The sequence below is a fragment of the Danio rerio genome, chromosome 15, assembly GCF_052040795.2.
Source record: "Danio rerio strain M-AB ecotype USA chromosome 15, GRCz13ab, whole genome shotgun sequence".
NCBI lineage: Eukaryota > Metazoa > Chordata > Actinopteri > Cypriniformes > Danionidae > Danio > Danio rerio.
Window position 1 is genome coordinate 2,277,596 of NC_141035.1, and position 9,905 is coordinate 2,287,500.

Sequence of the window (9,905 nt, forward strand, 5' to 3'; positions counted from 1 at the left end):
GGAATTTACAAAAGGATCTCATGGTCGTGACGCAGCAAATTGGAAGAACAAATTTGGTCAAACTAACGCTACAACAATCAATTTTCACTTTTTAATGAAATATATGTGTCCTAAACGTGTTTTTAGCAATGTGGGACACATAAGACTGTCAACATAACCTAATAAACTTCAATAGTATGAAAAACAAACACTATAATGTTTAATTTACATCCAACTTTCTCCATTTGTTGTCATTGGTTAGAGTTTATAGTTTTTAAACTCTTGCGTATAATCGACACCAAACATCAAAGTGACGTCCTAATAAAGTCATTATAAAAACTGAGCCCACATCAGTTTCTGGAAAAGCTCATTTCTGACCTTGATTTATTCTGCCGCTCTATTTCTCCTTAAGCATTTAGATTTGACCCTTTCTTCCTGTGATGCTAGCTGTGTCCATTTCAACACAGAGGGACATCTCCACCTATTAAGAAAATCTGTTTTTCATTAAGCGGGCACCGAGCGCCGCGACTACAGAGGACACTCGTTCTAATGGCGGCAAAAACATTTTTGATAGCTAGTCGTGAATGATCAAAAAGTGCTAGTCCCGTCCTTCAAGATTGTTGTGGACCATTCCGCTGACAGCCCTAACTAGCTCACCCACTGACTCCAGATTAAAACATCAGGACGGGAAGTTTGAATGCGAGCGAGCGAAAACAGCTTTGACTTTGCCAGGGTCTTGTATGCATTATCGCATTCTCTCTCTCTTTCTCTAAGACACTTTCACACCCACACCATTATTTACAGCGAGATTGAAGGGGAGAGTTTAAATTGAAGTAATAAAAACCTCTTTGTCTTAGTTTTTATTGGCTCATTCATCATCGCTTTATTTAATACGGGAAAATGATTGTGCCATCCGCGCCTGCCACTAATGGCTGTATACTCGTGTATTTTCTTTGTTGATCGCAATGAATGAAATTAGGATAAACAACCTTCCTGCTCGTGTATAATCAAGGCCTGATTAATGGATGTGCAGTTTCAGCGCTCGCTCCTTATTCCAGAACACCTGATATCTTTCCCATAAACAAGTGCCGTTTGTCTAAATGGAGAGACCAAATGACGCATTTGATGAGTTTCTGATTGACCCTGTCCCACAGGCGGCCCATTCTTCTCTGTCTCTTAGCGAGCGCTTTTCGGTGACTAATGCTCTGTCAGAATGCAGGCACGGGGATTTATTAGACGTGCTGATTAATGAGGAAGCCGCCCCACCTCTTCAACTCGGCCGCCCCGAACAGCCTTTTCATGATGATGCGAGCCGTCCGTCTGTCCTGCCGGCGTGTGTGAGAAACTATTTGTGATGGGTGTTAGAATTGACAGGTCTTAATCTCTTTTTTGATTTCTTGGATGACTTTCTCTGCTGATAACAAGTTTTGGTACTTCAAGTACAAATTAAGGCCGTGTTTACACTAATGTGTTTTTGTTTTAAAACGCATAGGTTTTGTTACGGTTACGCCATCCGTCCACACTACGGCGGAGTTCTCGAGCGCCGAAAACAGAGCATTTTGGAAACGCTGGAGGGGCCGTTTTCATTCTGGAACGATGCTGCTGCGTCTTAGTGTTGATGAGGGAAAACGGAGACATCTGAAAACGGAGGCGGGGCTGCTGAGATTCACTGCCTGATTGGGGCTTTCCTTATTCGTCAAGCCTCTATCACATGACTATAACACATTGTTTTAACGCTACCGGAAGACAGTACTGTAAACAACAACATGGGCACAGAAATGGGAGCGTTGTTTGCACTATTGTCTGTTTTAGGCGCCATTGTGCAGTTATTCATTTGTAACGTTTAGTAACAACTCGACCTCGTCGTCTGTCCACAAAAATACCTCTTTTGCTTTCTTTGCCATCGCGTTTAATGTTCAACCGGCGTTTGTTGACTAACAATAACCAACTGCCAAGCGAGACGCATGCTTTCTGTTTATACTAGAACGCGCATGCCCAGAGTGCGCGAATGGTCACGTGATATACGTTTTTGGTGGCGTAGTGTGGATGGAGATATGTTCAAAGACGCTAGGTAAAACGCTATTGTGGACGCGGATCGTTTTTGATCAAAAACGCCGTTTTAAAACTAAAATGCACAAGTGTAAACGGGGTCTAAATCAAAACTAACCGTATTAGTTTGTTAGCTCGCATTGCTAGTTTTGTGGTGAACAATTCATCAGTGTGTGTCTTTAATCAAAAAACAAACCAGCATTTGGCCTTTGTAATCTTTAATTGAAATCTGAAAATGCACTTCCTGCTTGTTTTCAGTTAAATTTTCAGATTAGGGCTGCGTCCGAAACCGCCCTACTGCTCGGTAGGTACTGCATTTAAATTTAAACGTACTACTCGGCCGTTAGAAAAGTACGTTCTATACAGTATGAATGTGAAAAGTATGAATGAAATCCGGACGTACTACATCCGTCATTTTGTCATGATCACGTGACCTGCCTGCGTCAGTTACGTCGCCTCTCTTCCATTTATAAATTCTCTCGCCGGGCATCATGGGATTGCGCAGCATTCATGGGATGCACACTTCAGAATCTCGCCGGAAGTAGATAGTCATCCTGGTACTTCTCACATACTGATTTTTGAATTCGATGAATTCGGACATACTACTCAGCTCGCATACAGATTTTCGCGTACTATATAATATGGAAGTATGCAATTTCGGACGAAGCCTAGGTCTGTCTGAGGTATTGGGTGGGGCTAGCATGTTTAACCACGCCCCTCTAACTCAGTTTTGTCAACAAACAGAAATTGTGAGGAGGAGGAGTCTATTAGGTTACAATAACTCTTTTCAAACCCCTTTCCCCATCTTCTGAATGAAATGCCCACTCCAATCAGCTCTCAGTAGAAAAAACAAGCCACGCCCTCTGTTTTCTCATTTAATATTCCATTCTTTAGAAACTGTGTTACAATACGAAAAAAAATGAGGATTTAATAATAGATTTTCTTTCAGCTTAATTTAATTTACTTTATTGGCATGGCATACAAAACATACATACACTGTAATAAAAATACGATAAAAAAAAAAAACAGCCTTAGTTGCCAGTATTTCACCGTTAATAAATTCGATAGACACCGTAAAAGGAATTTCAGTTTGTTTACGGAAAACTACTGTGTTTTATTGATTTATAGCAGTGGTCTCCAACATTTTTAACACTGCGGATTGGTCAACGCTTGACAATTTTATCGCAACCCTAGGCGACCATCAACCATTCTCAGAGTTTGAAAAGCTGACAAAACATTGCTGTAACTCTGATACAAGTTTTATTTATGGAGAAAATTAAAAACCACTGCAGTGTAGAGTTGGGCCGATAGACAATGCCATCGTCCCTCACCGATGGCCAATAGACAACACGATGCTGAGCCGACATCGCTGATCCTCCACAATGTCCCAGTCGCAAACACGATACATCTTTAGAACGAAAATGATCCACATCCACATCGTGTTTTACCTAGCATTTCCGAACAGCCCTCTGTCCGCTGAAAACGCACATCACGTGACCACACAGACACAGCCACACACACAGTCATGCGCTCCTCTGAGCTCCAAAAAGCAGTGCATGTCGAACAGTTTATCAAGGATGTTCTGCTGGATGGCATCTCACTATAGTTGTTAAACGTGATATTTAATTCATCTTGACTCTAGCAACTCTCCGGTCTTTTGAATCTATCAGGTAACGCGTCACAGCATCAGTGCACTTCTTTAATCTCTCACTTTCACACTTGTACTTAGTAATTTTAGTGAAAACCTCAGATACTGTTGGTTGTGCACTTTTTTTACCGACCAACCTCCCGCGTAAAAATTGATTGACAGGTGGTAATTTGTGTGCGACTTATCTTTATTTAGTTATGATTTGTTTATGAGTAAAACAAAGACCATGCGGGACAGGTACAAATAATACTTTGTTATTAATTAATTCATTAATTATTCATAAATAGTTAATTCACCTCCGCCTATGACAACGATGCCATCGTCCATCGCGATGTTTCACATTAGACATAGTACGATGCCAAATGGGTCGACATCGCCCAACCCTACTGCAGTGTTTGGGTGTTCTGTGTTTGTCTGAATAATGTGTATATTCCATACAAAATATGAAGCTGATGGATTGGTCAGTTCTTGTCATGTGACGGTCTGCTCGCGGCATTCTGAAGATGTTTTCAACTGGGTGGGACTCACGCCTCCATTGGAAATAACGAACTTGCATGCGGAAAAGACGCAATATGTAATCTGCCACCCTCATTTGCGATCTCCAGCAGTTGATTTTCTTGCACGCACATGCTGGATTTACCCGATTTGTTGACAAAATTTTCCAGAGACATTTTTTCTTACTCATCTTGCTGCTTGTGGGTTAAAGTTTGGTGCTCAAGTGACTAAAATGGAACCAGGAGAATACGATCATTTTTCAAAAATAAAGTATCGCTTTGGCTCAGGTAATAAATAAAACGGAAATAACTAATGACTTTTATTTTGCAGCCCGATATCAACTGATCCATGGACCGGTCCGCGGCCTGGGGGTCGGGGACCACTGATATATATTATTAATATAGTGAGTTTTGTTTTGAAGTACTAGTAAAGAGCTGCCAGCTGGGTTGCCAGCCAGCTACTGTAATTTCTACATTTGCAGTGCTGTAATTAAGTTTACTGAATTTAGCTGTAATTTCTGATTAAATTTACAGAATTGCAAAATATACAGTAAAAAAATAAATAAAAAAGTGGCAGCTGTGGTTGCCTGTATTTTAACGGTAAAAATATGGTACACACCATAAAAGAAATTTACCCTTGTTTACGATAAGCTACCGTATTCCATTAATTTATGTAGAAATACTATACCAATTTGTTTTAAATTTCAACATCTACACATCATATCCTTTGTTACACAGGAAAAACACAACCATAAGTGTGGAAAAGAAAGTCATATAATGAACCAAATCTCATCTCAAACTTTTCCAACAAGCAGAAAAACATGCTAATAGATGCTCACTCGAATGTACATCACTGATGAGAAAAAAGATAACCTTGTAGAATAAAAAATAACCTTGTAATGTAAACAAAAAAGCATAAAAAAGTGAAGTGTTATGCAGGGAATTCTGGGAAAGATTTAATGTATGGTTATTTACCATTTGTATTAAGGAAACTTACTTTTAACCAGGTTACACATTCTTACACTATGCTTTTTTACAGTTTTTTACTGTTAAATTCATGTCTGCACACTGACTGTACGGTGAATCTCTTAAAGATGTGTCTTCATCACAGTGGAGGATGTTTGATTGCTCCTCATTCTCCTGCTCTGCAGTCAGTGCAGACTCCCTCTTCTGTCAGTAACCGCAGATTTTTAGTGCCGACTTCTTTCTTTAGCTAGCTGATGGTCACTCGGTGAGTATTTGGTCAGTAAATGCCCGTGTTGTATTCCTTACTTATATTAGGTAGTAAGCTAGACTGTATGTTAATTGTATATAACACTGGAGTTGGTGTGTCCCAGCCTTTATAAAGGTTGGCGGTTCTTTTCCTAGAAAGGGGCAGATAACAACGAAAGCTTGATAATCTTTACCACACAGTCTTGATCGGGAAACTTGGATTAGACCCAGTTTGCTGGATTCTAGTGATCTATTTGCTTTATAAACAGAGATCCCTTCAGCCTGATATGATGCGGGTGACTTAAAAACAAAGATTAAACAGTTGTGGATTTAACTGGAAGCCACTTTAGAGAAGTGCGGATTGCTGTCAAAAGACAGATGGTGTAGATCTGTTTTTATTTGATTGGATTTTTTCGGTGGCTTTTTGCTTTTGTTCTATCCATATTTAGTGTTTTCTCTCTCTCTCATCTGTCAGCCTTCTTTTTAAGACCTAGCCTCCCGTACTTAAAGGGGTGGGGTTGAAGAGAAATAAACATTTAATTAATTCTCCTTTTTTTCTGCACTTGCATATTTCTGTCTAATTAGCCCGGCAGCAATCAAGGCCTTGGATAAGTATCCACCCGATTCCCAGCATTTAAGATAAATAAATAGCAGAAATTACACCAGAGCTCTTTCATCTCCTGCAGAAACACGCCGGGAGATTTAATGTTAGTATCATTTTTTTTTTCCTCCCGCGTGTGTGTTTGCGTTCTTCAGGTATTGTCTCTCTGCACAGAAACAGTCTTCACTCCATCTGTAAGGCACATGTGTTGTACTGTACACTTATAATGAGTGCGTGTGAGTTTCCTGCACACTAAGATAAACACACTTGCTTTATCACTCCTCTTAGAAAATACAGACAGAGCTGAAGGGGTTTTTGAGGTTCCCCAAAAGTGGACACAAGGAACGTAAAAAAAAAAAAGTCAGTCAGAGAACGTGCCAGATACTGACATCATGCACATTAAGTGCAGTAAATAAAAATTTTTTTAAAAAAGTCAGCGGTGGTTGCCAGTATTTTACTGGTCATGTTTTATAATAGTTCAGAAATATTAAAATGAATACACTTTTATTATTGCTTATTATTGTTTTTTGTCAGTTTCTTAAAAACATCAATTTTTTTTTTGAATATTAAATAAACCTAAATTAAATGAAACCTTTTTTAAAATCTTAAATGGTTTTGTAAGTTTTGGTTTTCTTACAACACAGTACAGATTTGAAGAAATGACCTCTACATCATACACTAAAGGAATGGCAGCAGGGTTGCCAGACAGTTACTTTAACCGTACGTTCACACCGAAAGCGGCGAGAGCGTCCAAGGTTGCTCTGGCCGCCCTGGCGACAACGCTGTCTGCCTTCAGCTCCGGCGGCGAGAGCGTCAAAACTCGCTACTATGATCTCGTATTTAAAGGAGCCGTTGCAGCATATCAGTTACATTCCTGCATAAAACATGTTTCTAGCGTGAAAATGTTGCGCACTTCTTATCAAATTCATATAACAATGGAAGATCAAGTTGCGTGTGGTGTGGCTTTGCTCTTTTTATCCAATGTGTCCATATGTCTGAAATATCCTGAAGCAGCAGTACTGTTTTGTACTGTCACATCGCGTGAGATTCCCGCTTTTTTAAGATAAATATATATAACATTAATGAACATCAGTAACTCGCCAGTAACTTTTTTAATGTATGTTCCTGTAAGAAAACATTGTAAATAATTGGAAATCCAGCGACCGCAATAATCAAACCCTTGGGAACAACTGTGGTTGGAACCAAAGTTCACAGGTCTGTGTTCTCTGAACTCCTATCAAGCGGTGGAAGTCTTCATTCTGATTGGTTGCCGCCGAACCGAGTCATAGCTCATTACCATAAAGTTGACTTGATTTCAACTCTTCTCTACGCTCACGCCGGAGAAGACGCGCCGCGCTGCTTCTCGCCGCTTATCGCCACTTATCGCCGCCGGCTCTCATTGAAAACTAATGACTTCCTGCTACTTTGACGCTCTCGTCGCTTTCGGTGTGAACGTACGGTAATATTTACATTTGCAGTGCTGCAATTACATTTACACAATTGTCCTACATTATCTGCTTAAATTTGCAGCAAAAATCTGTCAATTTAATTAGAGCACTGCAAATGTACAGATTACAGTAAATGTCTGGCAACCCTTTACTGTCAAATGTACAGGTCTTTTCTTTACAGTGTACGATGATATCAAAGTTTATTGCTCTTTTATCACGGTATACGGTATTATCACAGTATTGATCTAAGCTGCACAAAAAAAAAAAAACTTTAACTGATATAATAGCAAAATTGTTGGTGCATTGCTTTATTGTATTTACTTTAATCAGAGTAAACTAATGTTTCAATCAAGTTTAATTGCAAAGGAATTATATAGTTCAATAGGCAACTCTTTACAATAAAGTCTCATTAGTAAATGTTAGTTAATGATTAACGATTAACAATTAACGGTTAACGATTTCTTGTCGGCTTAGTCCCTTTATTAATCCGAGGTTGCCACAGCGGAATGAACCGCCAACTTATCCAGAAAGTTTTTTATGCAGTGGAGATCCTTCCAGCCGCAACCCAACTCTGGGCAGATTTATTACAGTTACAAGTTATTTGTTAAGTAGTTAGTTAGTTATGAACTCTATTTAATGAAATCATAACAACTTGTAATCAGATTACGACTGCTAATTTAAGGCATTATTATGCTGCATTCACACCAGACGCAGAACGCGCATCAAGCGCAAGTGATTTACATGTTAAGTCAATGCAAACGCGCGAATAGACATCCTGCGGCATGATACGCGCGAATGGCGCAGGACGAATTAAGCGTTTTGCGCGTTTAACGTGCTTAACAAGCGTTTCGCGCGAATCTCTCGAATTTCAAAAATCTGAACTTCAGCGTACATTCGCGCCACGTTAACCAATCAGAAGCTTGCTCTTGTGGGGGCGTGATTGTGACGTAGAACCTGTTGTCGGTGTTCCGAGGGAAAAGTTCATCAAACCCGGCTCGGCTCAGTCAGAAGCACCGCTGAAAGCCTCCGTCATCCAGGTTAAGTTTCTGGAGGACTTTATGAGCTCACAGAGCTGGATGCACCTCTTAAAGAATGTAGTGGACTCAGACACGACCCTAAACGTATCAACGCTGTTTTTCAGCCTTCATAAAGCACATAAATACTGTTATTTTCTTCATAAAATCCATGTTATCCATTTAGCTATGAAGCTAGAGTCACAGGGCAGACAGAAGCCCTGCCCATCACGCAAATCCGCGTCTGTTCTGATGTGAATATGACACGCGAATAAAGCGGGGTTTGACACGCGAATGAAGCCGGGTTTGACGCGCGTATGAAGCGAGTAAATTCAAATGTTCATGCGGCTATTTACGCGCGAATAGCGCGATTTATCCGCGCGTTCCGTGTCTGGTGTGAACACAGCATCAGGCATTAACTAGGAAATGAACATCACCTAAAATTAATAAAAGCTTTTGTAGTTGTGAGTTTAAGTAAATGAATTTTGCACTGCTATGAACACCACTCCAAATATCTAAATATTCTCAATAAAAGTAATTAAATTAACATTCACTATATTTTAAAGTCTCCAAATTAAAAGTGCGCATTATCATGCAATATCGAATCAACGAAGATTGTCAAATGTCTATCTGTAACATGAAACTCTGCTTCCGAGCCTTGCCGTGTATTTCTCTCACAGACACAAAGTAATTGAGGAGTTAATAAAGGAGACCCAAATCCCGTAGGCCTGATACTGTACATCTCTTGTAATACTTCTCTCCATTCACTCGGCAAACGGCGGATGAGCATCTTAACTATAAATATATAATCTCTACACACGTATCAGCCCGTAATCCCCGCTGGATTACAGCCCGAGAGGAATTACCACAGGATTTCTTTTCAGTCTCTCTCACCTCGTCTTCTTGCCCTCGTCTTGTGAACATCGCCTCTTGGCCCTGCCTGCCAATACTCGGCTTTGATAAAACTGTATTAGCCGCTTCCTCTGGCTGCCCAAAACGGATTGCTGAATAGAGCGAGAAGACCATTATTGAATACGCGGAGGAGAAACTATTTATGATTGTGTAAGTAATCTGTAACCCGTCCCTGGATTCCCTCGTTTTTTTTTCTTGCTCGCCTTGCTCTTCTTTTTCCCCCCACAGCTTTATCTTCTATCCACAGACATTTTTGTTAGTAAGGGCTGCACCTGATTTTTGTGGTGTAATCGCTTATTTATTTGAAGATCCTCTGATAGCAGGAGATCATCTTTAGCTCCTCAGTCTATTGTGTTTTTCCACCACCGCTGTGACATCTCCATTCTTGTAGTGAAACGAGGCCATTGCCAAAACCGTAGTAATTCCGTATCTTGATTACAATGCAGTGGGTGGGACGGAGGCTCATAGATTTGGGTCACCTTAAACACGTAAAGCTAAAACCATAATAATGATGTCTTGCATTAGTGTGAAGGGGAAAATTGAAAACAA

General features: G+C 40.1%; 1 protein-coding gene and 1 long non-coding RNA gene across 31 annotated transcripts in view; one reads left to right on the plus strand and one right to left on the minus strand.

Moving 5' to 3' along the window:
- rsrc1 (arginine/serine-rich coiled-coil 1) overlaps positions 1–9,905 on the plus strand; it is a 226,060-nt gene that overhangs the window by 118,190 nt on the left and 97,965 nt on the right.
- LOC147833551 (uncharacterized) overlaps positions 6,891–9,905 on the minus strand; it is a 4,175-nt gene continuing 1,160 nt past the window's right edge. Inside the window, exon 3 of the long non-coding RNA XR_015509006.1 lies at positions 6,891–9,905. This exon is cut by the window's right edge and continues 442 nt beyond it. This is a non-coding gene — a long non-coding RNA (uncharacterized LOC147833551).